Source organism: Erythrolamprus reginae, chromosome 4 (genome assembly GCF_031021105.1).
Source record: "Erythrolamprus reginae isolate rEryReg1 chromosome 4, rEryReg1.hap1, whole genome shotgun sequence".
Taxonomy (NCBI): domain Eukaryota; kingdom Metazoa; phylum Chordata; class Lepidosauria; order Squamata; family Dipsadidae; genus Erythrolamprus; species Erythrolamprus reginae.
In genome coordinates this window covers 18,785-34,784 of record NC_091953.1, presented here as the reverse complement: position 1 = coordinate 34,784, position 16,000 = coordinate 18,785, and the positions used below count along the sequence as shown (strand labels likewise).

Genomic DNA, 16,000 nt, shown 5'->3' with positions numbered 1-16,000 from the left:
AATGCTGAATCAGGCATAGCAGGGTGAATGTGATGGCGGGATCTTCTCTGTGGCGGCCCCGGCCCTCTGGAACAAACTCCCCCCAGAGATTAGAATTGCCCCTACCCTCCCTGCCTTTCAGGATTGCTCCCCCATTCCTTTGATGTATCGAACCACATCATGGCTTTTTGATATTAATAAGGCATTAATTATAAAGATATCGGATAATAAAATTAAAATCCAATTTAAAAAGTAGATTTCTTTTTGTGTCCGCAATACGTGACCACCGGAGGACAGTTTTCTATCATTAACAATGCTGAATCAGGCATAGCAGGGTTAATGTGATCGCGGGACCTTCTCTGTGGCGGCCCCGGCCCTCTGGAACCAACTCCCCCTAGAGATTAGAATTGCCCCCACCCTCCTTGCCTTTCAGCATTGCTCCCCCATTCCTTTGATGTAGGAAACCGCATCATGGCTTTTTGATATTAATAAGGCATTAATTATAAAGATATCGGATAATAAAATTAAAATGCAATTTAAAAAGTAGATTTCTTTTTGTGTCCGCAATACGTGACCATCGGAGGGCAGTTTTGTATCATTAATAATGCTGAATCAGGCATAGCAGGGTTATTGTGATGGCGGGACCTACTCTGTGGCGGCCCCGGCCCTCTGGAACCAACTCCCCCCAGAGATTTGAATTGCCTCCACCCTCCTTGCCTTTCAGGATTGCTCCCCCATTCCTTTGATGTAGCAAACCGCATCATGGTTTGTTAATATTAATAAGGCATTAATAATAAAGATATCGCATAATAAAATTAAAATCCAATAGATTTCTTTTTGCGTCCGCAATACCGGACGTGACCACCGGAAGGCAGTTTTCTATCATTAACAATGTTGAATCAGGCATAGCAGGGTTAATGTGATGGCGGGACCTTCTCTGTGGCGGCCCCGGCCCTCTGGAACCAACTCCCCCCAGAGATTAGAATTGCCCCCACCCTCCTTGCCTTTCAGGATTGCTCCCCCATTCCTTTGATGTATCAAACCGCATAATTGCTTGTTGATATTAATAAGGCATTAATAATAAAGATATCGGATAATAAAATTAAAATCCAATTTAAAAAGTAGATTTCTTTTTGTGTCCGCAATACGTGACCACAGGAGGGCAGTTTTCTATCATTAACAATGCTGAATCAGGCATAGCAGGGTGAATGTGGTGGCGGGACCTTCTCTGTGGCGGCCCTGGCCCTCTGGAACAAACTCCCCCCAGAGATTAGAATTGCGCCCACCCTCCTTGCCTTTCAGGATTGCTCCCTCATTCCTTTGATGTAGCAAACCGCATCATGGCTTGTTAATATTAATAAGGCATTAATAATAAAGATGTAGGATAATAAAATTAAAATCCAATTTAAAAAGTAGATTTCTTTTTGTGTCCACAATACGTGACCACCGGAGGGCAGTTTTCTATCATTAACAATGCTGAATCAGGCATAGCAGGGTGAATGTGATGGCGGGACCTTCTCTGTGGCGGCCCCGGCCCTCTGGAACCAACTCCCCCCAGAGATTAGAATTGCCCCCACCCACCTTGCCTTTCAGGATTGCTCCCCCAATCCTTTGATGTAGGAAATCGCATCATGGCTTGTTAATAATAATAAGCCATTAATAATAAAGATATAGGATAATAAAATTAAAATTCAATCTAAAAAGTAGATTTCTTTTTGTGTCCGCAATACGTGACCACCGGAGGGCAATTTTCTATCATTAACAATGCTGAATCAGGCATAGCAGGGTGAATGTGATGGCGGGATCTTCTCTGTGGCGGCACCGGCACTCTGGAACAAACTCCCCCCAGAGATTAGAATTGCCCTCACCCTCCTTGCCTTTCAGGATTGCTCCCCCAGTCCTTTGATGTATCAAACCGCATCATGGCTTGTTGATATTAATAACGCATTAATAATAAAGATATCGGATAATAAAATTAAAATCCAATAGATTTCTTTTTGCGTCCGCAATACCGGACTTGACCACCGGAGGGCAGTTTTCTATCATTAACAATGCTGAATCAGGCATAGCAGGGTGAATGTGGTGGCGGGACCTTCTCTGTGGCGGCCCTGGCCCTCTGGAACAAACTCCCCCCAGAGATTAGAATTGCCCCCACCCTCCTTGCCTTTCAGGATTGCTCCCTCATTCCTTTGATGTAGCAAACCGCATCATGGCTTGTTAATATTAATAAGGCATTAATAATAAAGATATAGGATAATAAAATTAAAATCCAATTTAAAAAGTAGATTTCTTTTTGTGTCCACAATACGTGACCACCGGAGGGCAGTTTTCTATCATTAACAATGCTGAATCAGGCATAGCAGGGTGAATGTGATGGCGGGACCTTCTCTGTGGCGGCCCCGGCCCTCTGGAACCAACTCCCCCCAGAGATTAGAATTGCCCCCACCCACCTTGCCTTTCAGGATTGCTCCCCCAATCCTTTGATGTAGGAAATCGCATCATGGCTTGTTAATAATAATAAGCCATTAATAATAAAGATATAGGATAATAAAATTAAAATTCAATCTAAAAAGTAGATTTCTTTTTGTGTCCGCAATACGTGACCACCGGAGGGCAATTTTCTATCATTAACAATGCTGAATCAGGCATAGCAGGGTGAATGTGATGGCGGGATCTTCTCTGTGGCGGCCCCGGCCTTCTGGAACCAACTCCCCCCAGAGATTAGAATTGCCCACACCCTCCTTGCCTTTCAGGATTGCTCCCCCATTCCTTTGATGTATCGAACCACATCATGGCTTTTTGATATTAATAAGGCATTAATTATAAAGATATCGGATAATAAAATTAAAATCCAATTTAAAAAGTAGATTTCTTTTTGTGTCCACAATACGTGACCACCGGAGGGCAGTTTTCCATCATTAACAATGCTGAATCAGGCATAGCAGGGTTAATGTGATGGCGGGACCTTCTCTGTGGCGGCCCCGGCCCTCTGGAACAAACTCCCCCCAGAGATTAGAATTGCCCTCACCCTCCTTGCCTTTCAGGATTGCTCCCCCATTCCTTTGATGTAGCAAAACGCATCATGGCTTGTTGTAATGATAAGGCATTAATAATAAAGATATAGGATAATAAAATTAAAATCAAATTTAAAAAGTAGATTTCTTTTTCTGTCCGCCATACGTGACAACCGGAGGGCAGTTTTCTATCATTAACAATGCTGAATCAGGTATAGCAGGGTGAATGTGATGGCGGGACCTTCTCTGTGGCGGCCCCGGCCCTCTGGAACCAACTCCCCCCAGAGATTAGAATTGCCCCCACCCTCCTTGCCTTTCAGGATTGCTCCCCCAATCCTTTGATGTAGGAAATCGCATCATGGCTTGTTAATAATAATAAGGCATTAATAATAAAGATATAGGATAATAAAATTAAAATTCAATCTAAAAAGTATATTTCTTTTTGTGTCCGCAATACGTGACCACCGGAGGGCAGTTTTCTATCATTAACAGTGCTGAATCAGGCATAGCAGGGTGAATGTGATGGCGGGATCTTCTCTGTGGCGGCCCCGGCCCTCTGGAACAAACTCCCCCCAGAGATTAGAATTGCACTCACCCTCCTTGCCTTTCAGGATTGCTCCCCTAGTCCTTTGATGTATCAAACCGCATCATGGCTTGTTGATATTAATAACGCATTAATAATAAAGATATCGGATAATAAAATTAAAATCCAATAGATTTCTTTTTGCGTCCGCAATACCGGACTTGACCACCGGAGGGCAGTTTTCTATCATTAACGATGCTGAATCAGGCATAGCAGGGTGAATGTGATGGCGGGACCTTCTCTGTGGCGGCCCCGGCCTTCTGGAACCAACTCCCCCCAGAGATTAGAATTGCCCCCACCCTCCTTGCCTTTCAGGATTGCTGCCCCATTCCTTTGATGTAGCAAACCCGCACCATCGGTTGTTAAAAATAAAGATATCGGATAATAAAATTAAAATCCAATTCTGTAGATTTCTTTTGGCGTCCGCAATACCGGACGTGACCACCGGAGGGCTGTTTTCTATCCTTAACAATGCTGAATCAGGCATAGCGGGGTCAATGTGATATCGGGACCTTCTCTGTGGCGGCCCCGGCCCTCTGGAACCAACTCCCCCCAGAGATTAGAATGGCCCCCACCCTCCTTGCCTTTTGTAAGCTACTGAAAACCCACCTCTGCCGTCAGGCACGGGGCAATTCTAGAATTTTCCGGAATTTCCTGGAATTTTCTAGAATTTTCCGGAATTTTGTAGTATTTTCTGGAATTTTGTGGCCCTGCCCCCCCCCCCCCAGCCTCCCCCCCCCCCCCATGCGGGCGTCGTGCGTGTGTTGGGAGCGTCGGCCTCAGTGCAGGAGTGAAAACCGCGCGAGTTTCCTCAGGGTGGGATTGAGTGGTCGCTCTTGAGCCCTCTAGAAGCGCGCAGGGTTCGAGACGCTCGCGGGCAGCCGTGCCGACCGCTAGCAGCAGCCCGAGCGCAGGGGAGGCCGAGTCCGCTGTGGCCGAGGCGGCCGAAACCAGCATGGAGGAGGCGGCGGCGGCGGCGGCGGTCATCACGGCGGCCATGCGGGAGGAGAAGGCGCGCCTGGAGGCTGAGGGCCGCGAAACGGAGCGGCGGAGGGCGGAGGAGGTGCGGGGCCCGAGCACTCGGAGGGGCTGGGACGGGGCTCCGGGGCGGGAGGAGGCCCGGAGAGACTTCGTAGTGGTTTCATTTATTTTAATTATCTCACATGAAACCGGGATTGAGCGCCTCAACTTTCCCTCCAGAAACGAGGGAATTGTCTTCACGCAGCCTCGGAGCTTTGTGTGCCGCCAAATACGTACTTGACTTGACTTGCATTTATTCCACTTCGACGACGCCCAGCAAGTGAATGAAATAAAATAAATGCTTCTCCATTTCCCCCTTGCGTCGTTTTTCTCCTCGAGGAGAGAGCAGCAAGGGGGGGGGGGCACCTGGGCAGCCTGCAAAAAGGGCTTCGGTTTTAGATGTTTTTCCCCCCTCGCTAAAATTTTGTCCCTCAGCTTTATTTGTGGTCCAGGATTTTTTTGGTACACAATAAATTCAGAGATCCATCCCCTCCGCCCAAATTACTACTAGTAGTACTAGTATTACTATGACTACTACTACTACTACTACTACTAGTAGTAGTAGTATTTATTGCATTTATATCCCACCCCTCTCCAAGGACTTAGGACAGAATTTAAAATTCTTGTAAAAAGCATGCAAATAAAATTAAACCTCCTTTAACTCCCCCAAACTGCCTGCAAGCCTACATTTTCCCCTGCCTTGCTGAAAGTTGACATCTAATGTTAGAAATGTGGGAAATTTATTGTTTATATTTATTTATTTATTTATTCATTCATTCATTTATTCAGTCAATCACCCACAACATAAAGTAATACCTCAGCCAACCTGGCCTATGTATGAAAACGTGTGTTTGCCTGTTTGAATGGGGCTGATTGATTTTTAAAAATGGGGTTTAGATTAACTACTTGTAAATTTAATTGGATTAGGATATATAGATAGAAAGATAGATAGATAGATAGATGAGGACTGGGGCGGCTTAGCACCCCAGTCATCCATCCATCCATTCATCCATCTAATCTAATCTAATCTAATATATAATATGTTCCAAGCTGCCCCAGTCCTCACAGAGGGGCGGCATATAAATCCAAATAAAATCACAATCGTGATTGACAGGGAGGAATTATATATTGGCAAATATAAAATAAATCAAATCTGATGTACTCGGAACACCCTCACCATATTACAACAATATAACATGTTTATCTGACACTGTATGTAGAAAATTCAGAGCCAAACAGCTGCTCTGGATGAGTAGCTGCTTTGGTTGAATAAAAGGCTGTATTTCCAGTGGGTCCTTGAAGGAAAGAGTAGGGATGAACTATTCTTTAATTGGTGAAAGATAATACAAATGTTTATATTTCCAATAGCACGTTCAGTTAATGTCGATATTTATAATTGATTACTTTTTTCCCCCTCACAGGCTTACATGAATAGGGACAGAGATTGAAATGAGATGCGCTACAAGAGACTTCAACACTTTCTTGAAAAAAGCAACATCTACTCAAAGTTCTTGCTGACTAAGATGGAACAGCAGCAATTGGAGGTGAGCAGCATTTAAAAATAGAAGCTAGATATATGGAATCTGTCTAGTAATGCATTTCAGATAAAGCTTCCATAATATCATTTGTCATTGGAATTAAAAACATCTAGGTTCTGGTCATTTTTATTGGATTTCACGGCATAGTTTTGGCCTAATATAAATGAGTCCACCTGTGTTTGTGTAGATACACAACACCCACAAATTCACGCATACATGACCGAAGGCTAGTTTGGCCTACAGGTTAAGTGGAGATCTGAATTCCAGTCCTGCCTTATGCATGCAAGCCAACCACAGTCATTCTCTTTCGGCTTAGGAAGAAGTAATTGGCAAACCACTTCCAAACACTGGGCTAGAAGACTTGTCCTTATAGTTACCAGGACTCAAGACAGACTCAAGCGTGTCTTCACGCAAGAATTCACGTAGCCATAGCAAGCTGATGCTGAGCTGCTATTTTTGAACTAGAGTCAGAAAGAACCACCTTTGCCAGACCAAGCCTCGAATACAGCTCATCTGTCTGGAACCCCCACCGCATTTCCGACATAAACACTCTAGAAAACATCCAGAGATATTTTTTTAGAAGAGCCCTCCACTCCTCCACTCGTAACAGAATACCCTATGTAACTAGACTTACAATCCTAAGTTTAGAAAGCTTAGACCTACGTCCCCTTAAACACGACAACCAAAGCCCATAAAATCATCTGCTACAACGTCCTTCCCGTCAAAGACTACTTCAGCTTCAACCACAACAACACACGAGCACACAACAGATACAAACTTAAAGTAAACCGCTCTAAACTTGACTGCAGGGAATACAAATTTAGTAACCGAGTAGTTGATGCATGGAAGCCACTACCAGACTCTGTAGTATCATCTCTTAAACCCCAAAACTTTACCCTTAGATTATCTACTTTTGACATCTCCTGATTCCCAAGAGGTTAGTAAGGGGCGTGCATAAGCGCACCAGCGTGCCTTCCATCCCCTGTCCTAATGTTTCTAGTACAGTATCCTGTATATAAATATTATTATATCTTTGTATACCACCAATCCATACTTGACAAAACAAACAAACAAATAAAATAAATAGATGTAGCACCATATCTAATCCATACACAACTACTTATGCTTAACAGGACGGTCAACTTCTTTCAACTTTTTGTAAGCCAGCTATTGCGGCCAAGAAGTGGAGCTCTTCCCTCACTATCGGGAGTTTGTGAGTTTGATCCTAGGTAGAAGCAGACGTAGGGTCTCCCGCTTGGACTAGATGACCTGTAAGGTCCTTCCAACTCTTAATCCGTTAAATTCTTAAAAATAGAGTTTGAAAAAAGTCAAACAGCTTTCACTCCCCCCTCGAACATTCTTAAGCTGTCATGACACTACTGAAATAAGGGCCACAGAACGAGGAGACGCAGGGGCTCCATTTCACAGGCTTTCCGGTCTTATCCCAACGCACATTACAGGATTGTGTTTACGTATGATTCCCGGGAACAGTATTCTGATTAAACAGTTTCTATTAATTGGCCTGGCTTTAATTTTTTCTCATTTTTCAGCAGTTTAGCTCCTTAACCAGCAGCTAAACTCTAGGTTTTGTTGTTGTCACAAAGCCTCTGGTTCGTGGCCTTGTTATCTTGCCTTCCAGTATAAGCAGAACAAAGTTTCATCCTAACGTCCAATTGCATTGCTGTTCTACTATGACACCCTTGATTCTGACTTTCTGTTCCTACGCGTTCTCTCCTGGGTTGATAACAAAGTATAAATTATATACCGCTCCAAAAAAAATAAAGGGAACACTTAAACAGCAGAATAGAACTCCAAGTAAATCAAACTTTTGTGAAATCAAACCGTCCACTTAGGAAGCAACTGATTGACAGTCAATTATACAGGCTCTTGGGCACATTCAACTTTGTACAGAACGAAGGGTTCAGTATTTCATTCATTCAGATCTAGAGTGTGTTATTTGAAGGTTCCCTTTATTTTTATTTTTTGAGCAGCGTACTTTATAAAGTATAAAAAGATGTTGAGACTTTGGGAAAGGTGCAGAGAAGGACAACTAAGAAGATTCAAGAGCTGGCGGCTAAAACATAGGAAGAACGGTTGGAGGATTTGGGTTTGGCTAATCTAGAGAAAAGAAGGATTAGTGGGGACATGATAGCAGCATCCCAATATTTGAGAGGCTGCCATAAAGAAGAGGGTATCAAATTATTCCCCAAAGCACTGAAAGGCAGGACCAAAAACGATGGAAACTAATCAAAGAGAAGCAACCTGGCATTGAGAAACTGCCTAACAGCGAGGGCAATTAGCCAACGGGACAGCTGGCCTTCGGACATCGTGGGTGCTTTAGGGAAGAAGCGACTAGCCTGAAACGGTATAAGATTTCCTGCTTGAGCAGGGGGCTGGATTAGAAGACCTCCAAGGTCCCTTCCAGCTTTATTCTGATTCATGCTAGGGAAAAAAAATCATCTAAGTTAAATTGAATCTCTCATTCCTAAACCTCTAAGGCAGCAATTTGTTTGTTTATTTCTTTGTAAAATTTATACGTACCCAACTTCACATTGGACTCTGGGCGGCTTACAATAAAAACAATAGCGAACCTTTTTTGGTTCTCGTGGTAAAAGGGGGGAGAGGGTGCGTGCCCATACCCATAATCCCATGCATGGCTCCCAGCACGCGATGGCACAGCCTTTGGGGAGGGGGAAAACGGCCTCCCCTACCCCACCCTGGAGGGTGAAACAGGATGTATCCTGACTCCCACTAGGCCCAGAAGGCCCAACTGGTGCACCAGACCTGAGCCTGCGTGTCCACCCATATGACTCCATGTGCCACTTGTGACACGCGTACCATAGGTTTGCCATCATGGCTTTGAGGTATTTGCTATTAAAATGAAAATAGTCTCAAATGCCAAAGTAGAGAGGTACATCAAATTTTGAAGTTCACTTGTCTGTGCATAAAAAATGATTGATTTGTAAAAAATTAGGGTTAGGGTTAGGGTTAAGGTGATGGCGGGACCCAGGGGAAGAACCTTCTCTGCAAAATACCGGATGTGACCACCAGAGGGCAGCTTTCTATCATTAACAATGCTGAATCAGGCATAGCGGCGTTAATGTGATGGCGGGACCTTCTTTGTGGCGGCCCCGGCCCTCTGGAACCAACTCCCCCCAGAGATTAGAATTGCCCCCACCCTCCTTGCCTTTCAGGATTGCTCCCCCATTCCTTTGATGTAGCAAACCCGCATCATCGCTTGTTAATATTAATAAGGCGTTAATAATAAAGATATCAGATAATAAAATTAAAATCCAATAGATTTCTTTTTGCCTCCGCAAAATACCGGACGTGACCACCGGAGGGCAGCTTTCTATCATTAACAATGCTGAATCAGGCATAGCGGGGTTAATGTGATGGCGGGACCTTCTTTGTGGCGGCCCCGGCCCTCTGGAACCAACTCCCCCCAGAGATTAGAATTGCCCCCACCCTCCTTGCCTTTCAGGATTGCTCCCCCATTCCTTTGATGTAGCAAACCCGCATCATCGCTTGTTAATATTAATAAGGCGTTAATAATAAAGATATCGGATAATAAAATTAAAATCCAATAGATTTCTTTTTGCCTCCGCAAAATACCGGACGTGACCACCGGAGGGCAGCTTTCTATCATTAACAATGCTGAATCAGGCATAGCAGGGTCAATGTGATGGCGGGACCTTCTCTGTGGCGGCCCCGGCCCTCTGGAACCAACTCCCCCCAGAGATTAGAATTGCCCCCACCCTCCTTTTCTTTCAGGATTGCTCCCCCATTCCTTTGATGTAGCAAACCCGCATCATCGCTTGTTAATATTAATAAGACGTTAATAATAAAGATATCGGATAATAAAATTAAAATCCAATAGATTTCTTTTTGCCTCCGCAAAATACCGGACGTGACCACCGGAGGGGAGTTTCCCCATCGTTAACAATGCTGAATCAGGCATAGCGGCGTTAATGTGATGGCGGGACCTTCTCTGTGGCGGCCCCGGCCCTCTGGATCCAACTCCCCCCAGAGATTAGAATTGCCCCCACCCTCCTTGCCTTTCAGGATTGCTCCCCCATTCCTTTGATGTAGCAAACCCGCATCATCGCTTGTTAATATTAATTAGGCGTTAATAATAAAGATATCGGATAATAAAATTAAAATCCAATAGATTTCTTTTTGCCTCCGCAAAATACCGGACGTGACCACCGGAGGGGAGTTTCCCCATCTTTAACAATGCTGAATCAGGCATAGCGGCGTTAATGTGATGGCGGGACCTTCTCTGTGGCGGCCCCGGCCCTCTGGAACTAACTCCCCCCAGAGATTAGAATTGCCCCCACCCTCCTTGCCTTTCAGGATTGCTCCCCCATTCCTTTGATGTAGCAAACCCGCATCATCGCTTGTTAATATTAGGCGTTAATAATAAAGATACAGGATAATAAAATTAAAATCCAATAGATTTCTTTTTGCCTCCGCAAAATACCGGACGTGACCACCGGAGGGGAGTTTCCCCATCGTTAACAATGCTGAATCAGGCATAGCGGCGTTAATGTGATGGCGGGACCTTCTCTGTGGCGGCCCCGGCCCTCTGGATCCAACTCCCCCCAGAGATTAAAATTGCCCCCACCCTCCTTGCCTTTCAGGATTGCTCCCCCATTCCTTTGATGTAGCAAACCCGCATCATCGCTTGTTAATATTAATTAGGCGTTAATAATAAAGATATCGGATAATAAAATTAAAATCCAATAGATTTCTTTTTGCCTCCACAAAATACCGGAGGTGACCACCGGAGGTCAGGTTGCCCATCATTAACAATGCTGAATCAGGCATAGTGGGGTTAATATGATGGCGGGACCTTCTCTGTGGCGGCCCCGGCCCTCTCGAACCAACTCCCCCCAGAGATTAGAATTGCCCCCACCCTCCTTGCCTTTCAGGATTGCTCCCCCATTCCTTTGATGTAGCAAACCCGCATCATCGCTTGTTAATATTAATAAGGCGTTAATAATAAAGATACCGGATAATAAAATTAAAATCCAATAGATTTCTTTTTGCCTCCGCAAAATACCGGACGTGACCACCGGAGGGCAGCTTTCTATCATTAACAATGCTGAATCAGGCATAGCAGGGTCAATGTGATGGCGGGACCTTCTCTGTGGCGGCCCCGGCCCTCTGGAACCAACTCCCCCCAGAGATTAGAATTGCCCCCACCCTCCTTTTCTTTCAGGATTGCTCCCCCATTCCTTTGATGTAGCAAACCCGCATCATCGCTTGTTAATATTAATAAGACGTTAATAATAAAGATATCGGATAATAAAATTAAAATCCAATAGATTTCTTTTTGCCTCCGCAAAATACCGGACGTGACCACCGGAGGGGAGTTTCCCCATCGTTAACAATGCTGAATCAGGCATAGCGGCGTTAATGTGATGGCGGGACCTTCTCTGTGGCGGCCCCGGCCCTCTGGATCCAACTCCCCCCAGAGATTAGAATTGCCCCCACCCTCCTTGCCTTACAGGATTGCTCCCCCATTCCTTTGATGTAGCAAACCCGCATCATCGCTTGTTAATATTAATTAGGCGTTAATAATAAAGATATCGGATAATAAAATTAAAATCCAATAGATTTCTTTTTGCCTCCGCAAAATACCGGACGTGACCACCGGAGGGCAGCTTTCTATCATTAACAATGCTGAATCAGGCATAGCAGGGTCAATGTGATGGCGGGACCTTCTCTGTGGCGGCCCCGGCCCTCTGGAACCAACTCCCCCCAGAGATTAAAATTGCCCCCACCCTCCTTGCCTTTCAGGATTGCTCCCCCATTCCTTTGATGTAGCAAACCCGCATCATCGCTTGTTAATATTAATTAGGCGTTAATAATAAAGATATCGGATAATAAAATTAAAATCCAATAGATTTCTTTTTGCCTCCACAAAATACCGGAGGTGACCACCGGAGGTCAGGTTGCCCATCATTAACAATGCTGAATCAGGCATAGCGGGGTTAATATGATGGCGGGACCTTCTCTGTGGCGGCCCCGGCCCTCTCGAACCAACTCCCCCCAGAGATTAGAATTGCCCCCACCCTCCTTGCCTTTCAGGATTGCTCCCCCATTCCTTTGATGTAGGAAACCCGCATCATCGCTTGTTAATATTAATAAGGCGTTAATAATAAAGATATCGGATAATAAAATTAAAATCCAATAGATTTCTTTTTGCCTCCGCAAAATACCGGACGTGACCACCGGAGGGCAGCTTTCTATCATTAACAATGCTGAATCAGGCATAGCAGGGTCAATGTGATGGCGGGACCTTCTCTGTGGTGGCCCCGGCCCTCTCGAACCAACTCCCCCCAGAGATTAGAATTGCCCCCACCCTCCTTGCCTTTCAGGATTGCTCCCCCATTCCTTTGATGTAGCAAACCCGCATCATCGCTTGTTAATATTAATTAGGCGTTAATAATAAAGATATCGGATAATAAAATTAAAATCCAATAGATTTCTTTTTGCCTCCGCAAAATACCGGACGTGACCACCGGAGGGGAGTTTCCCCATCGTTAACAATGCTGAATCAGGCATAGCGGCGTTAATGTGATGGCGGGACCTTCTCTGGGGCGGCCCCGGCCCTCTGGATCCAACTCCCCCCAGAGATTAGAATTGCCCCCACCCTCCTTGCCTTTCAGGATTGCTCCCCCATTCCTTTGATGTATCAAACCGCATCATGGCTTGTTGATATTAATAAGGCATTAATAATAAAGATATCGGATAATAAAATTAAAATCCAATTTAAAAAGTAGATTTCTTTTTGTGTCTGCAATACGTGACCACAGGAGGGCAGTTTTCTATCATTAGCAATGCTGAATCAGGCATAGCAGGGTGAATGTGGTGGCGGGACCTTCTCTGTGGCGGCCCCGGCCCTCTGGAACAAACTCCCCCCAGAGATTAGAATTGCCCCCACCCTCCTTGCCTTTCAGGATTGCTCCCTCATTCCTTTGGTGTAGCAAACCGCATCATGGCTTGTTAATATTAATAAGGCATTAATAATAAAGATGTAGGATAATAAAATTAAAATCCAATTTAAAAAGTAGATTTCTTTTTGTGTCCGCAATACGTGACCACCGGAGGGCAGTTTTCTATCATTAACAATGCTGAATCAGGCATAGCAGGGTGAATGTGATGGCGGGACCTTCTCTGTGGCGGCCCCGGCCCTCTGGAACCAACTCCCCCCAGAGATTAGAATTGCCCCCACCCACCTTGCCTTTCAGGATTGCTCCCCCAATCCATTGATGTAGGAAATCGCATCATGGCTTGTTAATAATAATAAGGCATTAATAATAAAGATATAGGATAATAAAATTAAAATTCAATCTAAAAAGTAGATTTCTTTTTGTGTCCGCAATACGTGACCACCGGAGGGCAATTTTCTATCATTAACAATGCTGAATCAGGCATAGCAGGGTGAATGTGATGGCGGGACCTTCTCTGTGGCGGCCCCGGCCCTCTGGAACAAACTCCCCCCAGAGATTAGAATTGCCCTCACCCTCCTTGCCTTTCAGGATTGCTCCCCCATTCCTTTGATGTATCAAACCACATCATGGCTTGTTGATATTAATAACGCATTAATAATAAAGATATCGGATAATAAAATTAAAATCCAATAGATTTCTTTTTGCGTCCGCAATACCGGACTTGACCACCGGAGGGCAGTTTTCTATCATTAACAATGCTGAATCAGGCATAGCAGGGTGAATGTGATGGCGGGACCTTCTCTGTGGCGGCCCCGGCCTTCTGGAACCAACTCCCCCCAGAGATTAGAATTGCCCACACCCTCCTTGCCTTTCAGGATTGCTCCCTCATTCCTTTGATGTAGCAAACCGCATCATGGCTTGTTAATATTAATAAGGCATTAATAATAAAGATATAGGATAATAAAATTAAAATTCAATCTAAAAAGTAGATTTCTTTTTGTGTCCGCAATACGTGACCACCGGAGGGCAATTTTCTATCATTAACAATGCTGAATCAGGCATAGCAGGGTGAATGTGATGGCGGGATCTTCTCTGTGGCGGCCCCGGCCCCCTGGAACAAACTCCCCGCAGAGATTAGAATTGCCCTCACCCTCCTTGCCTTTCAGGATTGCTCCCCCAGTCCTTTGATGTATCAAACCGCATCATGGCTTGTTGATATTAATAACGCATTAATAATAAAGATATCGGATAATAAAATTAAAATCCAATAGATTTCTTTTTGCGTCCGCAATACCGGACTTGACCACCGGAGGGCAGTTTTCTATCATTAACAATGCTGAATCAGGCATAGCAGGGTGAATGTGATGGCGGGACCTTCTCTGTGGCGGCCCCGGCCTTCTGGAACCAACTCCCACCAGAGATTAGAATTGCCCACACCCTCCTTGCCTTTCAGGATTGTTCCCCCATTGCTTTGATGTATCAAACCGCATCATGGCTTGTTGATATTAATAAGGCATTAATAATAAAGATATCGGATAATAAAATTAAAATTCAATTTAAAAAGTAGATTTCTTTTTGTGTCCGCAATACGTGACCACCGGAGGGCAGTTTTCTATCATTAACAATGCTGAATCAGGCATAGCAGGGTGAATGTGATGGCGGGACCTTCTCTGTGGCGGCCCCGGCCCTCTGGAACAAACTCCCCCCAGAGATTAGAATTGCCCCCACCCTCCCTGCCTTTCAGGATTGCTCCCCCATTCCTTTGATGTATCGAACCACATCATGGCTTTTTGATATTAATAAGGCATTAATTATAAAGATATCGGATAATAAAATTAAAATGCAATTTAAAACGTAGATTTCTTTTTGTGTCCGCAATACGTGACCACCGGAGGACAGTTTTCTATCATTAACAATGCTGAATCAGGCATAGCAGGGTTAATGTGATCGCGGGACCTTCTCTGTGGCGGCCCCGGCCCTCTGGAACCAACTCCCCCTAGAGATTAGAATTGCCCCCACCCTCCTTGCCTTTCAGGATTGCTCCCCCATTCCTTTGATGTATCAAACCGCATCATGGCTTGTTGATATTAATAACGCATTAATAATAAAGATATCGGATAATAAAATTAAAATCCAATAGATTTCTTTTTGCGTCCGCAATACCGGACTTGACCACCGGAGGGCAGTTTTCTATCATTAACAATGCTGAATCAGGCATAGCAGGGTGAATGTGATGGCGGGACCTTCTCTGTGGCGGCCCCGGCCTTCTGGAACCAACTCCCCCCAGAGATTAGAATTGCCCACACCCTCCTTGCCTTTCAGGATTGCTCCCTCATTCCTTTGATGTAGCAAACCGCATCATGGCTTGTTAATATTAATAAGGCATTAATAATAAAGATATAGGATAATAAAATTAAAATCCAATTTAAAAAGTAGATTTCTTTTTGTGTCCGCAATACGTGACCACCGGAGGGCAGTTTTCTATCATTAACAATGCTGAATCAGGCATAGCAGGGTGAATGTGATGGCGGGACCTTCTCTGTGGCGGCCCCGGCCCTCTGGAACCAACTCCCCCCAGAGATTAGAATTGCCCCCACCCACCTTGCCTTTCAGGATTGCTCCCCCAATCCTTTGATGTAGCAAACCGCATCATGGCTTGTTAATATTAATAAGGCATTAATAATAAAGATGTAGGATAATAAAATTAAAATCCAATTTAAAAAGTAGATTTCTTTTTGTGTCCGCAATACGTGACCACCGGAGGGCAGTTTTCTATCATTAACAATGCTGAATCAGGCATAGGAGGGTGAATGTGATGGCGGGACCTTCTCTGTGGCGGCCCCGGCCCTCTGGAACCAACTCCCCCCAGAGATTAGAATTGCCCCCACCCACCTTGCCTTTCAG

The 16,000-nt window shown here is 44.8% G+C and overlaps 1 long non-coding RNA gene across 1 annotated transcript; it reads left to right on the top strand.

Moving 5' to 3' along the window:
- Positions 1-4,372: 4,372 nt before the first annotated feature.
- LOC139167168 (uncharacterized) lies at positions 4,373-6,253 on the top strand. Its single transcript, XR_011559075.1, has 2 exons — positions 4,373-4,639; positions 6,018-6,253. It is a non-coding gene; the product is annotated as an uncharacterized lncRNA (long non-coding RNA).
- The last annotated feature ends 9,747 nt before the right edge of the window (positions 6,254-16,000 follow it).